The sequence below is a fragment of the Hemitrygon akajei genome, chromosome 22 (genome assembly GCF_048418815.1).
Source record: "Hemitrygon akajei chromosome 22, sHemAka1.3, whole genome shotgun sequence".
Lineage (NCBI taxonomy): Eukaryota > Metazoa > Chordata > Chondrichthyes > Myliobatiformes > Dasyatidae > Hemitrygon > Hemitrygon akajei.
Genome location: NC_133145.1, coordinates 29,523,459 through 29,541,567, shown reverse-complemented (window position 1 = coordinate 29,541,567; position 18,109 = coordinate 29,523,459). Strand labels below are relative to the sequence as shown.

General features: G+C 41.1%; 1 long non-coding RNA gene across 1 annotated transcript; it reads right to left on the bottom strand.

Annotated features, from left to right (window-relative positions):
* Positions 1–2,184: 2,184 nt before the first annotated feature.
* Positions 2,185–16,734, bottom strand: LOC140714873 (uncharacterized). The gene is made up of 3 exons (XR_012096011.1): positions 16,657–16,734; positions 15,503–15,654; positions 2,185–2,295 (listed from the first exon to the last, which is right to left on the bottom strand). It is a non-coding gene; the product is annotated as an uncharacterized lncRNA (long non-coding RNA).
* Positions 16,735–18,109: the final 1,375 nt, after the last annotated feature.

Below are 18,109 nucleotides of genomic sequence, written 5' to 3'. Positions count from 1 at the left end.
CAGGCACAGTTCTTTAAATGGATCATAAAACTGAACTCTTTCACTCTGGTACCCTAAATAACATGAATAGCAGATTTAATTATAAACAGGGGATATAAAAATCACGACTGATGCTGTTAATTAGGGGGCAGCTGGAAGCAATTGTTTACTGGTCATTTTTTGTTTTAGTTATTACCTTTTCCTTGCATTCTGCACATGGTTATAAACTCACTACACTTGAACACCATTAAATTTATTATACACCTTATGGGGATCAGAGCTGCAGCATGAATTCCCCAGGATTTTGGCTTCTTTGCTTAAAAACATCAGCCAGCTGGGAGACATCCACTGAAATTCTACAGTTACATTCTGTGCTCTGCTCTCTATACGCAATACTGTGAGGTCTGAGTTGCTTTTAAGAAGAATGTGCATTTAGGTGCATTTAGCTAGTAAAGATGGGTTCTTTAATAAAGTGTGTCTTTATTTTGTGCTAAAATAAAACCTTAGTTCATTTATCCCCTCTCTGTCCTCTGCCTGGGTATAATTGAGATTTTGGTTGTGTCTGTACCTTTGTATCCATGATGCTGCTATACGTTTTTCATTGTACCCCACCATGCATTCAACATGACAATAAATTTACTTTGAACTTTGAACCCTGTGCACGTGACAATGAACTTGACTCAATTTCTCTTGAGTGCTGGTAGAGAGAACTTATAATAGGTATGGCCTCTCCCTCGCAAGTTTTGTCAGTGTGGAACATGCCAAGGAAATCTGACTTGCAGTAGAAGGAGCCTGGTCAATGAGGTGAGGGTTTTTGGGGGGCGGATGAAGACCAGAGAGCAAGGGAAAAGTTGGGCATTGTGCTGTTAAATAGAGAAGATTGCCTGTTGGGCAGCAATAATGGGGAGAGATGTGGAGGGGGAGTTGTCAGGGTGGTCATCAGCCTGTGACCGTTGTCAGCTGGTACAGTCATCATTTGTTGGTTGCAGGTTAGTAATGACATGACTTGGGGCATGTCAGAGGGAGAGGTACAGCTTGATGGTCAAGATATTGGGTGCTGTCAGTGGGTGGGTGGAATTGTATACTATGAAGGTCACAAGCTTGGAGTTGTTGAGGGGATTGTAACAGTGTAGGGGTGCTTAATTAAAGGATTTTTTTCGGTACTGGTTTGGGGCCTCCATGGAGAAGGCTCCTTTATTCATCCAATGACTGGTTTCATTAGCAACACACACAAAATGCTGGAGGAACTCAGCAGGCCAGGCAGCATCTATGGAAGAAAGCAAACAGTCAGTGTTTCAGCCCAAAGCCCTTCATCAGGACTGGCCAAATGAGATGAGAAGTCAGAGTAAGATGGTGGGGAAGGGGAGGAATAAGTACAAGCTGGTAAGTGATAGGTGAAACCAAGAGAGGGGGAGGGGTGAAATAAAGAGCGCAGAAGTCAATTGATGAAAAAGATAAACGGCTGGAGAAAGGGGAACCTGATAGGAGAAGACAGAACGCCATGGAGAAGCACTGGGGGAGGTAATAGGCAGGCAAGGAGATAGGTCAGAGAGGGAAATGGGAATGGGGAATGGTGAAGGAGGGGAGTAATTACTAGAAAAGTAGTGAGGGTAGGAGATGTAGGGGCAGGTCCTCTCCTATCACATTCCTCCTTCTCCAATTCTTTATCTCTTTCACCGTTTGATTTCCCAGCTCCTTACTTCACCCCTCCTCGTTTCACCTGCCATCTACTATCTTTTACTTCTTTCTTCCTCACCATACCTTTTTACTCAGACTTCTTTATTTTTTTTCCAGTCCTGATGAGGGGTTTCGGCCCGCAATGCCAACTGTTTACTCTTTTCCATAGATGCTGCCTGGCCTGCTGAGTTCCTCCAACATTTTATGTGTGTTGCTTTGATTTCCAGCATCTGCAGATCTTCTCTCGTTTGTGACGGATTCCATTAGTGGGTTGAAAATTTATTTCTGCAGATATGGCTCAACAGGTGACAAAAGTGTTGTTGGGCCCAAGTATGACTGGGATCCCCTGTATCTTACAGAAGCAGGAGGAATGCTGGTATAGAAATCACAATTCTGTCACCACATAATGTAATGTCTGTCGTTGACCCTACAGACTTCCACACATCTCTCAATTGTCAGACTTTTAAATAATCAGTCGCCAGTGGAACATGTTGGAAATACACAGCAGGTTTAAAGGTTCAAAAATGTTCTAAGATTCATTTATTATCGAAGTAAGTATGTAGTATACAACTCTGAGATTCTTCTTCTCCAGATAGACACGAAACAATGAAAAACGATGGAAATTAGATCAGGCAGCATCTGTGAAAAGAGAACAGAGTTAGTTTCAATTCATCTAAAACATTGATTCTGTTTCTTTATCTCTCTGAATATTCCAGTACCTACTGTTTTAATTTTAGATTTCAACAATTATTGGGATTTTTATTTAAATATTTTTCACTTTTCTCCAGGGTTTTTAATGAAACCTTTATTATCTTCCTTCAATTGCCTCCTCCACTAATGTCACTTCCTTACCCTGTTGCAACAAATAGACATTCAAAATAAGAATTATGCAAAAAGTGATAGTAAATGCACTTACGTGAGAACCAACAAGGAACTTAAATACCCTAAACTACCAATCCCTGGGGTTCTGGAGATGTATGAAGGCGGTCAAAGGTTACCTGTAGTTAACTGACTAATTGTTCCCGTAACAGAACCAGAACCATGACAATATTGGGCATCACCCTTTCACCTCATTGTCAGTTAAACTCCATATTGACTTCAGCCAGCACTATCAAGATAAAAGCAATAAACCACAGCCCTGTTAGTCTGGCTCACCCATGATGGCCTGGTTTTAAATCTAGCTTTGGAAAAGGACACATGTGTTTTCTCACAGATATGTGTAACAACTAGTGGACGAGTTCTTCCACAACATTAAATCACCTATTGAAATGTATTGTGTCTGCAGCATTTACCTGTCAGTGCTTTGCCTGGAATAGGTGGGTGATAAAAGATCTGCTGCAGAGGGCATTTGAACCTTGTCTGCAATTGCTCAGTCTTATCCTGACCTGAGACCATCCAATAGTCACAATTAGAACCCAGAGGAGAGATCCAGTCCTCAATGTAGCTATGCTTCATGCAGTGAACATTACAAGGGAATAAAAAGATTACCATGGACAGAACCTGGAGGTCCCACACCACCCGGTTCAGGAACAGTTATTACCCCTCAGCCAACAGGCTCCTGAACCAAAGGGGATCATTTCACTCAGCTTCACCTGCCCCATTACTGAAATGTTCCCACAACCAGTGCACTCACTTTCAAGGGCTCCTTATCTCATGTTATTGATATTCATTGCTTATTTATTGATTACTATTATTTCTCTCTTTTTGTATTTGCAGTTTGTTGTCTTTTGCACACTGGTTGAAGGCTCAAATTGGTGTGCTTTTTCATTGATTCTGTTAGGGTTATTATTCTATAGAATTATTGAGAATGTTCGGAAGGAAATTAATCTCAGGGTTGTATATGGTGACATATATGTACTTTGCTAATAAATTTACTTTGAACTTTTTGAACTTTGAGATGCCATTAGTATAAGGGAAAAATAAAGAATCTTAATAAATGAAGAAGGAAACTATTATGTTGCTTTCAATTAACTGCCAAACATTTGGGTATAATAACATGTTTATACTTTGTTACTGATTCTTGTTAAAAAGCAGCTGTAAAATTACAGTGCACTTTCACATATTACATGCCACAACTGAAATTCATTTACATTTTGATGAAAACTTTCATTTAGCATCTTACCTTCCATGTATATTTCTATGACATGTATCTAAAGTTAATCTAGGAAAAAAGAAACTGGCAAAATGCTATCTTATTTACCCAAAAACAAAGTTTCATTATCCACTTAAGGCAGGGTTTACCTATGGAATGTCATCAAACTGATGAGAAATTTTAGTTGCATAATCTTAAGCAGTTCTGTGTATTATTTAGATTTAAGACTTCTTTGCAAGTCTACTCAGATAAGCCTGAATACTCCAAGTCGCTAATCTTCAGTAAGTACTATTTCTGGTTTAAGATTGCACAGGTGAATCTCAGTGGCTTCTGGCTGGTTGCTGATGAAACAAGGTAAACAACTAAATACTTTGTTAATCACTCTCTCTGGCAAACGATTATTGCAAGCAATAGTCTGTAACTTCACCTTGGACTTGGAGATGTTTGGACTGGTGTTGTTTGGGAGAGTGCGAGAGGGCGAGGAAAAGATTTGGTCTGTAGCATCCTTTTGTTCTGTTTTAAATTTTCAATGTGGCGGTTTATATAACCTGTGTCTGGACGCCTTACAGGGGCCGCAAAGGATTTTTTTCAGGTCTATCCCTTGTTTTGGGCGACCAGTTTTTTCATCTTTGCATAAGCAGTGCACTAGCGCTCGCGGAAAAAGAGGCACTTCGCGTGTTTTCAACAAGAAAGCTAGCCGATAATTAGACAGTGGTGAAGTTGTTGTGGGCCGAATGAGGTGGGACCAAAGTCACTTTGAGTTATAGTTTACCAGTGCAGAAAGTGAATTGATCAGAAAACGCAAATCTAGAAACTCCAGCAAAGTTTCAAGCACACGTTAGACATTAAGCGCTATCTGGTATATTGGGAGCAAAGCAGGGATAGTAGTATAAATAGTAGTTTACTTTTAAGAATTTAAATAAATACAATCACATAATCTTGAATAGTTCAGTAACTCTACCCCCCTAAAAGTATAATGATACAGCCTCTGCAATGTGAGTCTTGTTTGTTGAAAACAGACTACCGAGATTCAGGAAGAAAGTTGAGAAGCAGGACCTCAAAAGGTAGTAATCTCTGGATTACTGCCTGTGCCACGTGACAGTGAGTATAGGAGTAGAGTGAGGTGGAGGATAAATGTATGGCTGAGGGATTGGAGCAGTGGGCAGGGATTCAGATTTCTGGATCTTTGGGACCTCTTTTGGGGCAGGAGTGACCTGTACAAAAAGGGTGGGTTGCACTTGAATCCCAGGGGGACCAATATCCTGGCGGGGAGGTTTGCTAAGGCTATGGAGTAGAGTTTAAACTAGAATTGCTGGGCGGTGGGAACCAAACTGAAGAGATGGAGGAAGAGGTGGTTGGCTCACAAATAGAGAAAGCTTGGAGACAGTGCGAGAGGGAGGAAAGGCAAGTGATAGAGAAGGGACACGCTCAGACCGATGTTTGAGATGTGTCTGTTTTAATGCAAGAAGCATCATGAACAAAGCGGATGAGCTTAGAGCCTGGATCAGTACTTGGAGCTATGATGTTATGACCATTACAGAGGCTTGGATGGCTCAGGGGCAGGAAGGGCTACTTCAAGTGCCAGGCTTTAGATGGTTCAGAAAAGACAGGGATGGAGGCAAAAGAGGCAGGGGCATAGCATAGAGGGATCAGAGATAGTGTCACAGCTGCAGAAAAGGAGTAAGTCATGGAGGGATTGTCTACCGATTCTCTGTGGGTGGCAGTTAGGAACAGGAAGGGGTCAATAACTCTACTGGGTGTTTTTTATAGACCACCCAATAGTAACAGGGACATCGAGGAGCAGATAGGGAGACAGATTCTGGAAAGGTGTAATAATAACGTGGTGGGAGATTTTAATTTCCCAAATATTGATTGGTATCTCTCTAGAGCAAGGGGTTTAGATGGGGTGGAGTTTGTTAGGTGTGTTCAGGAAAATTTCCTGACACAATATGTAGATAAGCCTACAAGAGGAGAGGCTGTACTTGATCTGGTATTGGGAAATGAATCTTGTCAGGTGTCAGGTCTCTCAGTGGGAGAGCATTTTGGAGATAGTGATCACAATTCTATCTCCTTTGGAGATAGCATTGGAGAGGGATAGGAACAGACAAGTTAGGAAAGCGTTTAATTGGAGTAAGGGGAAATATGAAGCTATCAAGCAGGAACTTGGAAGCATAAATTGGGAACAGATGTTCTCTGGGAAATGTACGGCAGAAATGTGGCAAATGTTCAGGGCATATTTGCATGTTGTTCTGCATCGGTATGTTCCACTGAGACAGGGAAAGGATGGTAGGGTACAGGAACCGTGGTGTACAAAGGCTGTTGAAAATCTAGTCAAGAAGGAAAGAAAAGCTTACGAAACGTTAAAAAAAATAAGGTAATGATAGAGATCTAGAAGATTATAAGGCTAGCAGGAAGGAGCTTAAGAATGAAATTAGGAGAGCCAGAAGGGGCCATGAGAAGGCTTTGGTGAGCAGGATTAAGGAAAACCCCAAGGCATTCTACAAGTATGTGAAGAGCAAGAGGATAAGACATGAGAGAATAAGACCAATCAACTATGACAGAGAAGTATGTATGGAACGGGAAGAGATAGCAGAGGTACTTATTGAATTTTGCTTCAGTGCTCACTATGGAAAAGGATCTTGGCAATTGTAGGGATGACTTACAGTGGATTGAAAAGCTTGAACATATAGACATTAAGAAGAGGATGTGCTGAAGCTTTTGGAAAGCATCAAGTTGGATAAGTCACCGGGGCCAGACGAGATGTACCCTAGACGACTGCGGAAGGCGAGGGAGGAGACTGCTGAGCCTCTGGCAATGATATTTGCATCATCAATGGGGATGGGAGAGGTTCCAGAGGATTGGAGGGTTGCAGATGTTGTTCCCTTCTTCAAGAAAGGGAGGAGAGATAGCCCAGGAAATTATAGACCAGTGAGCCTTACTTCAGTGGTTGGTAAACTGATGGAAAAGGTCCTGAGAGGTAGGATTTATGAACATTTGGAGAGGCATAATATGATTAGGAATAGTCAGCATGGCTTGGTCAAAGGCAGCTCGTGCCTTACGAGCCTGATTGAATATTTTGAGGATGTGACTAACCACATTGATGAAGGTAGAGCAGTAGTGTATATGGATTTCAGCAAGGCATTTGATGAGGTACCCCATGCAAGGCTTATTGAGAGAGTAAGGAGGCATGGGATCCATGGGGACATTGCTCTGTGGATTCAGAAGGCAAAGAGTGGTTGTAGACAGGTCATATTCTGCATGGAGGTCGGTGACCAGTGGTGTGCCTCATGGATCTGTTCTGGGACCCCTTCTCTTTGTGATTTTTTTAAATGACCTGGATGAGGAAGTGGAGGGATGGGTTAGTAAATTTGCTGATGACATAAAGGTTGGAGGTGTTGTGAATAGTGTGGAGGGCTGTCAAAGGTTACAGTGAGACATTGATAGGATGCAAAACTGGGCTGAGAAGTGGTAGATGGAGTTCACCCCAGATAAGTGTGAAGTGGTTCATTTTGGTAAGTCAAATATCATGGCAGAATATAGTATTAATGGTAAGACTCTTGGCAGTGTGGAGGATCAGAGGGATCTTGGGGTCCAAGTCCATAGGACACTCAAAACTGCTGCGCAGGTTGACTCTGTGGTTAGGAAGGCATATGGTGCATTGGCCTTCATCAACTATGGGATTGAGTTTAAGAACCGAAAGGTAATGTTACAACTGTGTAGGACCCTGGCCGGACCCCACTTGGAGTATTGTGCTCAGTTCTGGTCACCTCACTACAGGAAGGATGTGGAAGCTATAGAAAGGGTGCAGAGGAGATTTACAAAGATGTTGCCTGGATTGGGGAGCATGCCTTATGAGAATAGGTTGAGTGAACTTGGCCTTTTCTGCTTGGAGTGACAGAGGATGAGAGGTGTATAAGATGATGAGAGGCATTGACCATGTGGATAGTCTGAGGATTTTTCCCAGGGCTGAAATGGCTAGAGTGCGTGGAGTAGGCTGCCGGTGACAGTGGTGGAGGAGGATACAATAGGGTCTTTTAAGAGACTCCTGAACAGGTACATGGAGCTCAGAAAAATAGAGGGCTATGGGTAACCCTAGGTAATTTCCAAAGTAAGCATGTGTTTGGCACAGCATTGTGGGCTGAAAGACTTGTATTGTGCTGTAGGTTTTCTATGTTTCTATATTTTATATTCGCTGGAATATAAAATTCACGGAAACTTGCTCCCTGGAGAGTTCATATGCGAGAAATTCCAGCTAATCCAACTCCACAGGAACAAGGTGGCTGAACTTGAGGAGGAGATAGCTGACCTGCAATGTTGTGGAGAATTGCCAGATGTTCTTTAGAGAGACAGTGCGCACCCTAAGAGAGCCACAGGTTAATATTCCAGACCAGAAAGGAAGAGACAGGTGGGTAACTGTAGGAAGGAAACACAGGGTCAGAGGCTCACACTTTCCAGGAGCATCAACTGACTGTCCAACCATTTTGAACATCTAGCAATGCTCGACAATGACTGTGAAAGTTCTGAAGTGGTAGGCAGAAGAGAAGAGCCCCACAGGACCCCCTCTAATCCTAAACTTAAACCCCATAAAAAGGAAGTAGCGATAGTAGAGGACTCAATTATCAGGGGAGTTGAGGATAATGCATGTACGGACAAGGAGATTCATACGGTGTGTTACCTACCAGGAACACCTCCCTGGACAAGTAGATAAGCTCCTGACCAGAGCTGGGGTGGATCCAGTAGTCACTGCCCACATTGGAACAAATGACCTAGGTATGGGCAGGCATTCAGTTCTGCAAGACAAATTTAAAGAGTTACGTGGAAAGTTTAGGGCATAACTGACAAAGTGGTCTTCTTGGAAGTTCTGCCTGTGCCACATGCCAGTCCAGGTAAGGTGGAGGAAATTAGAAGATTTAATGCGTGGCTCAAATCACGGTGTAGGTTAGACGGGCATAGGTTTGTGGGACATTGGGTTGCCTGCTGGGGCAGATGAATCTGTACTGCCAGGACGGGTTGCATTTGAACCAGAGGGGCACCAGTGTACTGGGCAGGCATATGCACCAGTTAGTTGAGGACTGTTTGAACCAGGGAATGGGGGGAGGGGGCAGGGGTCAGGGAACTTAGAACAGGTTGGGCCCAACTGTTTGAACACCTTAATAGTGAATAACATATTAGGACATAAAGTGATTATAGGCTTCAAAAATATAGAAGTAGGAATAGGATAAAAAAACATCAGTAATAGACTAAGCATGGCCTGTGTAAATGCAAGTATTGAGAATAAACTAAACCAGTTGGAATTATATGCAAGTGCACGTAACATGATATAATAGCGATAACAGAAATCTGGCTGGCCTCAAAGGATGGTGATGAATATAGGATTAAAGGATATACATTACTTAGGAAAGATAGGCAAGATCGTAAAGCTGGATGAGTGGTCATATACATAAGAGAGAAATTAAATGTGAGGCTGCTTATGGAAAGGATGAATCGAGACTTAGTGAAGAAATCTGGGTGAGAATCGAAAGCTATAAGGATAAAGGAATAACATTGGGTGTGTGTTATAGACCCCACCCCCACCCCCCATGCTGATAGTGATTTTATCGAACAACTCTATCAGAATATTTAAAAAAACAAGTTCTGAGGGTTATGTTATAGTTATGGGTGACTTTACTTACCCGAATATTGAGTGGGAGAACCCAGTGACTAATGGTTACAGGAAAGTGAATTCACTGAGTGATTGAGTGATTGTTTTTTGACTCAGTATGTTAATGCACCAGCAAGAGAAGAGGCCTGTCTAGATCTAACAGTCTTCAACAATCAGGACAGAATTTTGAGTACAGAAGTTGTTGAGTCTTTAGGAACAAGTGATCATAACATTGCTAGTCTCAAAGTTTTTTTTGGGAGAGTATGTCAGTAAAAAACTGAATTTGAATTGAATCTCAGAAAGGCAAAGTTTGTGCAGATGTGGCAAAGACCTCAGAAGGTAAACTGGAAGTAACTACTTGATGTTGAGTCAATTGAGGAACAATGGGGTCAATTAAAGAGATCACTGAGTGCAGGAATTGTTCATACCCAAGGCTGGAAGAAGCAATAAAAAATAGATCAACTGCATGGATGAAGAAACATATACATAAAAACATTGCAGAAAAGACAGCTATGTAAGGAATACAGAAGAAATAGTAATGATGTTAACCACATGGCATATGAAAATATAAGAGCTATAGTCAAGAGGGAAATTCAGATTGCCAAAAGGCAGGTTGGGAAGGATTTTGCTGATGATGCTAAGATTTCAATATTTTAGAGGTAAAAGAAAAGTCAAGGAGGAAGTTAAGTGTATTAGGAATAATAATGTGATGTTAAATTATGCAGAGAAGGACATAGCAGACACTCTTAACTCATATTTTGCTTAACTATTCACCTGCGAAGATGTTAGCAAAATGCCAGTAAGTGTAGAGAAAAAAAGTTGTTTTAAGTGACTTAGAGATCTAAGAAAGTGAAGTCCTGCTTCAGCTGAAAAGACTGAAAGTTAATAAATCTCCAGGGCCAGACAATATATATCCAAGAGTACTTAAAGAGGTCTGTGATTATATATACAAAGCTCTAACATGTATTTTTCAAAAGTCCGTGAAGACTAGTGAAATCCCTAAGGACTGGAAATGGGTTAATGTTGTCCAAGTATATAAAATGGTTGACAGTACTAATCCTGCTAACTCTAGATCAGTAAGCTTAACATGCATCGTAGGCAAGATGATGGAAACAATAACAAAAACTGAGATGTTAATGTAGATGATAAGAACAAGCTTGTTTTCAGAAAGCCAGCATGGGTTCAGAAAGGGGAAATCATGTTTTACTAATATGCTGGAGTCCTGTGAAGAGGCAACTAAAATCTATGATAACAATAGAGCGGTTGATAACATTTACTTGGACTTTCAGAAGGCTTTTGACAAGATACCCCACTAGAGACTAATAACCAAATTACAGGAGGTGTGCAAATGGGTGCTGAATTAGCTCAAAAACAGAAAATAAGTCATGGTGGGAGGATTATTTTCACACCTAGAAGATGTTAAAAGTGGGGTTCTGCAGGGATCGGTTTTGGGGCCACTATTGTTTTTAATTTACATTAATGATTTGGATAAGCACATAACAAATAAACTAGTAAAGTTTGCTGATGACACAAAATTGGCGGGGGGCAGGCTGATAGCATTCAGGCAGCAGAATCAATACAGTTAATCTAAACAAAATCCAGATGTGGGCAGATAAATGGCAGACGTACAGTATTTAAATCTAATATTTCTACTTCCTATGTGTAAAGTATACACTGGGGTCTTGAGCTACAAAGTGCACTGTCTGAGAAGGGTTTGGGTGTCCTGCTGGATGCATCACTATCAACATCTAGGCAATGCACGGAAGTGATTAGGAAGGCTAATAGAATGTTGGGCTATATAATACACTCAGTAGAGTTCAAGTCAAGAACTTCTTAAGCTGTATAATGCACATGTGAGGCCACACCTCGAATACCATGTGCGATTTTCATCTCCATATTTCGTGAGGGATGCAAAGGCACTGGAGTAAGTCCAGTGAAGGAATTAGACTCAATTCAGCTCTGCAGGGTATGAGCAATGAAGAAAGATTGAAGGAATTAAACCTTTTTAGCTTAAGTAGACATAGAATGAGAGGAGACATGAAAGAAGTGTTCAAAATCATTAAGGATATAAGTAAAGCGGATGCCAGATGCTACTTCAAAGTTAATCCATCATCAAGGACATGGGGCCATAGGTGGAGACTGGTTAAAAGATTTCAGACTAACATCAGGAAGCAATTCTTTACACAGCAAGTTATGGTCACATGGAACAAACTACCTAGTTGTGTAGTTGAGAATAGTACTTTACAGACTTTCAAATCTAAACTAGATAGTTACTTCAATACACTACGTGAATAGGAATTTGGCAAGCTTTGTTGAGCTGAATGGCCTGTTCTTGTCAATAACTTTCTAAGGTTCTAATCCGATGTGGCAAAACCGAGACAAGGCGAGGCAGCGGGCCCATTGACGAGAGTGAAGAAGACTGGAAGTCCAATCAATTTAAATGCCAGGGGTCAAATTGAGGTAGTGGGATCTAGGAGCAAGGTGAATCGAAGCGACTGAACCCAGCGTTTGGATGGTGACTTGGGCACTGGCTGAGATTGGAAAAGACAGGATGTTGAGGCCCGAGGCAGGAGAAGGCCGGTTCAGCTCACTACACTGTGACATTTCCTCAGCTCTTCGCTGAACCATGGACCTCACTCAGACTCTGTTTGTGGACTTCAGTTCAGAACACTGTTCGCTTGTAGTTATTGTTTGCATGATTTATTCTTTCGTTTTCTTTCCTCTGCGCATTAGGGTGTTTGACAGTCTTTTTTTTTCGGGTTCTTTTGGGTTTCTTTGCCTCATGGCTGCTCTTAGGAGACAAATCTCAGGGTTCATAATATATGCATACTTTGAGAACAAATTTACTTTGGAATTTTTCCTCTCTATTAACATAAATTGGGTTAATGTGGCGACTTTATCAAATAAAAACTATACTGTAACTATGATCAAAGGTAGTTCAATACAAAGTCATATATATGAGGTCAGCACATTTTGCCCCTCGTTAATTGAGAAGACAGTGTTCTTCTTGAATGAAGGCACCTTCTTGAACAGTTGCCTTCTTTCTGATGAAGATACTCCCACAGTATTGCTGGGCAGATCATTCCAGGATTTAGACCCAGAGACAATGAAGGATTTATGATACACTTCCAAGTCAGAACGGTGTGTGGAATTGGAAGAGAATCTGTAGATGAAGATGTTACTATGCACATGTTGCCTTCATCTCTTTCTTTGGTAGAGCTCATGGGCTTGGGATGTGCTGCTGGGATGAACTAGATAAGAAACCATTCTGCCATTTCTGTGGTTTAGGGAATGAATGTTGGGGATATTGGGTGAGATACCACTTAAGCAAACTGCTTTGTTCTGGATGGTGACAAACTCCTCGACAGTCACGGCACTCATGAGGACAATGAAAGATATTCTATCACGTTGTTCACTGTGCCTTGTAATGTTAGAAAGGCATAAGGGCATCAGGAGACGAGCCACTTGCCACAGGATACCCAGCCTCTGACCTGCTCTTATCGAAGGACACATTGACCAGAGGGAAGAAATTTGGTGCCAACCCTCTACCTATATTTTGCAGTTACAGAGTACTCAAAATGAACAAGGTTGCAAACAAAATGAAACTAAATTCTCAAATATACACACTGATAACCCCAATATTTCTTATGGCTTATTGGAGAATTACAACAAAAAGAAAAGAAAAACTTGCATTAATATAGCAATTTCCATCTTGCTTTCAGAACATCCCGAAGCACTTTCCAACCAATTATAGTCATCATTAGTATTCAAAGGTTCATTTATTATCAAAGCATGTATCCATATATAACTCTGAAATGTGTATTTTTCCAGATACCCACGAAACAGAGAAAGAGCATGAAATACGTTCAAAGAGAAACATCAAAACCAACCCCCCAGGTACGAAAAATCGGCATCCTGGTCATCAACCCTCCCCAAAATCTCCCCCCATGCAAAACAAACAGGAAAATCGGCCCCCAAAAAAAACAAACCTTCCCCTGCACAAAAAGTAACAGAACATCAACCCCCAAACACTCTCCCCTTGCACAACTTATAATTCTTATAAGTGACTTGGATAGGTACAAAGCTTAGAAAAATAGAAGGCAATGGGTAACCCTAGGTAATTTCTAAAGTAAGGACATGTTCGACACAGCATTGTGGGCCAAAGGGCCTGAATTGTGCTGTAGGTTATCTATGTTTCTATGTTAACAAAACAGAAAAGGAACGGGCGATAAGAAAACAGAATATAAAAACCAAAAGACTGAAAAAGTCCAGACCATAAACACAGGAACATCCTACAATATCATAGAGATTCATCGAAAGAGAGGGTTACCACACAAGGCAGAGAGGCCTACCCACGAGCCACACAGCAATAGACCACTTACGGACTCCTCTGGCAACAATCTAAAGAAAGCCAGTCAGCACTGAAACTCTCACCTTGATGTCTCAATCATCCTTGATGGTTTAATTGGCAATTCATGGACACTTTAAGCAGCAAAATGGAGTCAAACATTGGCTCACATCCCGGCTTGAAATTTCTTTTCACCGAGGTCATCCAAAGATCTCTTTGTTGGGCCTGTCCTGTGCTGTACTGTTGTACGTTCTATGAACTCCAGTAAAAGTGAGCAGTTTCTAGATTTGTCATAATTTTGGGTGGAAGTGAACCAAATCCCAAGTACTGAAGTGTGGTGAGATAGAATTTTCACATTATGATGTGGATCCTGAACTGACAGAACATACTAGAACATGCTGTCTACCCTTAAGGTTTAATTGGATAGAGTTTCAGGTTGCTTCTGTAAGGAACGGTAAACTAGTTCTCCACATTATTGTCACTGGTCTGCATAATAGATCACTGCTCGTTATGTAAGAAATGCCAGTTCAGGATATCACATTTACCCTCAAAACCGACACTGCCTTCAATATGCTAACATTGGAGGCAGGCCAAAAGAGATTCTCACTGAAAACTGGTCATCCTACCATGAGTAGCTAAGACATTGGATCTATTTTTTTTGAGAGTTTAGAAGACGGCGGGATGATCTCATTTAAACAAGATTGTGGGGGTGGAACAAGATAAGGAATATCTTCAGATATTCCTACCTATTAGAGAATTTTCAGAGACAAAATGACACGGTTTCAAGATTAGGTAGCAGGCAATTGAAACTGACATGCATAGGAACAAATTCTCACAAGGATGCTGAATCTCTGGAATTCTGTAACCTCCTTGTCGAAGCTGAATCATTGGCAGTATTTAAAGTGAAAACAGATACATTTTGAAAAATCAGGAAATAGGGTTCTTTGGCACAGAAGAAGAGATAGAGACAGGGTCAAACAAGATCATAATTAATGGCAGGGAAAGCTTGAGGAGCTGGGGAGCTCACTCCTTTTCTATTTGCTAATGTTCGTTCAAGTTACTGTATTTTCAGACCATTCACTATTTCCTCACACAACTTGCCAGCTGCTTTAATTCCAGTCCGGCGTTTCTTTAAAACCCAAATCAGATGTTTTGCAACACCTTAAGAGACCACCTAATAACACCTCAAGGAACCACATATTTTTCTCTGAGGCAAAGAGTTTTGAAAAGATAAACATCACAGCCATTTTGGACAATTCCAGATTACCTAAGCAGCCCTGAGATAATTAACCTGTTTTTATCAAGTAAACAAGATTCTTAAACTCACTCCACTTGACTATTATCATCAACATCCTTAACACTGAAGAGCAAGCAACCAATACAGATCCTTGTCCTTGGATGGAATCTGCAGCATTGCAATACAGATACTGCTTCTGTTCTACACACAGGAATCAGCCTAGATTTTGCATTTAAATCTTGGAATGCAATGAAACCACAACATCAGATTAAGAGTTGAGTATGATCCAGACTTACATAATAAAAGCACTCATTTAAGCATTAGCCTCAGTTTTATGTGAAAATAATGGCATTTGTCCTAGAACTTGCTGGCCTAGATTTAGGAGCTCTTGTGTGAGAGTAAAACTCCTAAAGGCTGATTTATACTTGTGCATCACATCTACGCCATAGCTATCACATACCCTGCGCCATACCTACACTGTACCCTACGCCGTAGGGTGATGTGCACCTCTCCAAAAAAGTTACTTACCCGTGGCGGCGACGCAGACCGCAACATTTGTGATTGGTCCACTTGTTAGCATCGCAATTCCTCCTACGCATTTCCGGTTGCTTCTTCTCCGCCATGTTTGCAGGCTGTGCGTACACGGATACGAAGTAGATGAACCAAATCATCAAATCTACCTGCTGACATGCGCAAATGTTTGAAATGCATTGCCTCATCCATGTCTCTCATGAAGAAACTCAACACAGTGGCATGGAAACCCCACCGCCAACTGGCGTTTTGGCGCACACCAATGCATGCTCGCTATGGCGTAGAGCGACGCAGAAGTGAAAATCAGGGCTACGGCGTAGGCTGTGGTGTAACCCATACATACAGGTATAAATCAGCCTTAAAGCTACTATCAGCTATTAGTGGTTTGTTTCACAGATGCATTCTAATATTGGGCTGCTGAAGGAATCCAAGAAGCGTGATGTGGAGCCTGTTCCTCATCCCTAAGTCAAGGGTTCAAAGTGATCAATTTGCACCTGGCAAGAAATGGCATAGGTGAGTTTGCCCATTGATTTCAATAGAGGAGAATGGCAGTAAGAACAAGATTAGTTAAACTCATTGATGTTTTGAGAACTTTCCCGGTCCTTTCTAAGTACTGAAAGAACTAATCACTTGTCATACTTTTTAAATGTTTCAAAAACATTCGGAGAATTGACAGCTTTAACTAACTGGGCCTAACATTGCCCCATCTGTGCCAGTTGTCAATTCTTCTCTCTGGCAATCTTGTTCTCCTCCAAACAAGTGATCCTCATATTTCACCAAGGATTTTGCTGCAAGGCAAAGGCCTCGCTGCTGGCTGTTTGAGCCGGCTGCACTCTACATTTTCCTAAGTGGGTGAAGTGCAATAGGAAATTCTGAAACCTCTTTGGAGCTTTGCAACAAGGGAAAGCTGCTCAGATCAGACCAAATAGTCTTTGACTCTGCTTCATGGATTCTCAGTGCAAAAACATGCCTGGAAACTGACTTCAGTTAAGATTCTAAGAAAGCTGTAGTCACCCCAGTGCACTAGAGCTGCTAAAAAAAACATTCCACTCAAGCAGGATAATGAATGCTTTAGAACACTTTCAGCAATTTGGTAGGTATTTTATAATATGTTTTTATAAGTGCACTATTTGCAATAAAACTACACTTACCTCAACAGTGAATGAAAAGTTAATGCAGCAATATATTTCCTCTTAATACACTGAAGTTATGGAAAGCTTCTTCGTGCAACTGTTAACCTAGCAGTCTTTTAAAAGCACAGATGTCCCTGTCAGCTATAATACTTTGACAGAGCCTTGAATCAATCTTGTTTATTCAACACCAAGACTGAATTACATTGGAAAATTGCACGTTTAATTTTAGCATTCCAAACCTTAAATAATATTCCCAATCTTCCAGTTGAAGTTCTTGTTTTAGTGGAGAGTTCCATAGCATGACTCATATTCCTCACCTCTAGCTTGGTGTCATGTTCATAGTTTGTTAGCAATTAGAACTGGAGTCAATTCACTAATTTACTCAATGAGAAACTAACCCGTAGTTTTTGTTAGCCTATCAGATCCATCATAAGTACATTGAAGATGATATTGTTCTACATTGCGGGGTTAACATTTGTCGGACTACTCTGTTTCGAAGTAGAGGGGAGTCCCTTGAACTGGAGGGAGTGGAGGTCCTGAAATATATTGAATTAGGATACGTGTAGAGCAAAACAAATGGCCTTCTGTTTAGGATACCCAGCAGAAACAAGATATCTTTCTCAGTTGGTTTTTCGATAAATGCAGTTACTTGTTCAGTATTAATCAATCTCCCACTCTCCTCTTCCACCCCCACCCCAGCCTTCCAGATCTAAATGAACATTAATCCAAACAAAACTGAAGCCAGCTTTATTCTGAAATTTTTTTGCTAATTTAAAAAAGGTGTTTAACCACAACATTCAGGGACACTTAGTTGGTGTTCAGTACATTTCTGAAGCTGGACTCATTCTCAGGGAATATTTGCTTCAGCTTTGGCAGAGACTTTTCATGAACCAAGTTCACTGTTTATCCATGAGGAAACATCAGCTGAAATAAAGTATATAGGTGCAGTCAAACTGTTGGACACTGGGCACATGACACATCTGCAGCTATTCTGGAAAAGGTACACCTCCTAAAATAGGAAACCAACATGCATTTTCTCAGTCCTGACAAATTCCTAGCCTGAACTTGATTATCCCTTCCTGCTCTGCCTCCATTTTGTAGCCAAGACCATAAATTAATACACTTTAGCACCACTGACGAATGCGGGTCTATGCTTTTGCAGCCATAAGGGAATTGGTTGATGCCGTGTGAATGATAGTGCCTGGGTGAAAGATTTACTGGAGGCCATGTTGCTCAGAGATTTAGAAAATATATGTGCTAATTATAGAATGGAAGGAAATTGTTGAAGCAAATGTCTATGGATAGGTTTCTTTTCTCCACTTCAGTGAACACTTCAATGGAAATAAAAAAATGATTTTCTCAAGTATAAAATGTGTAAAATGAGGAAGCATTTATTAACTAATTATTACTTGCTGCTTCATTGTTCCCTCTTCAGACACTAGAAAATGACCCAATGAGAAAGAAGAGCCTT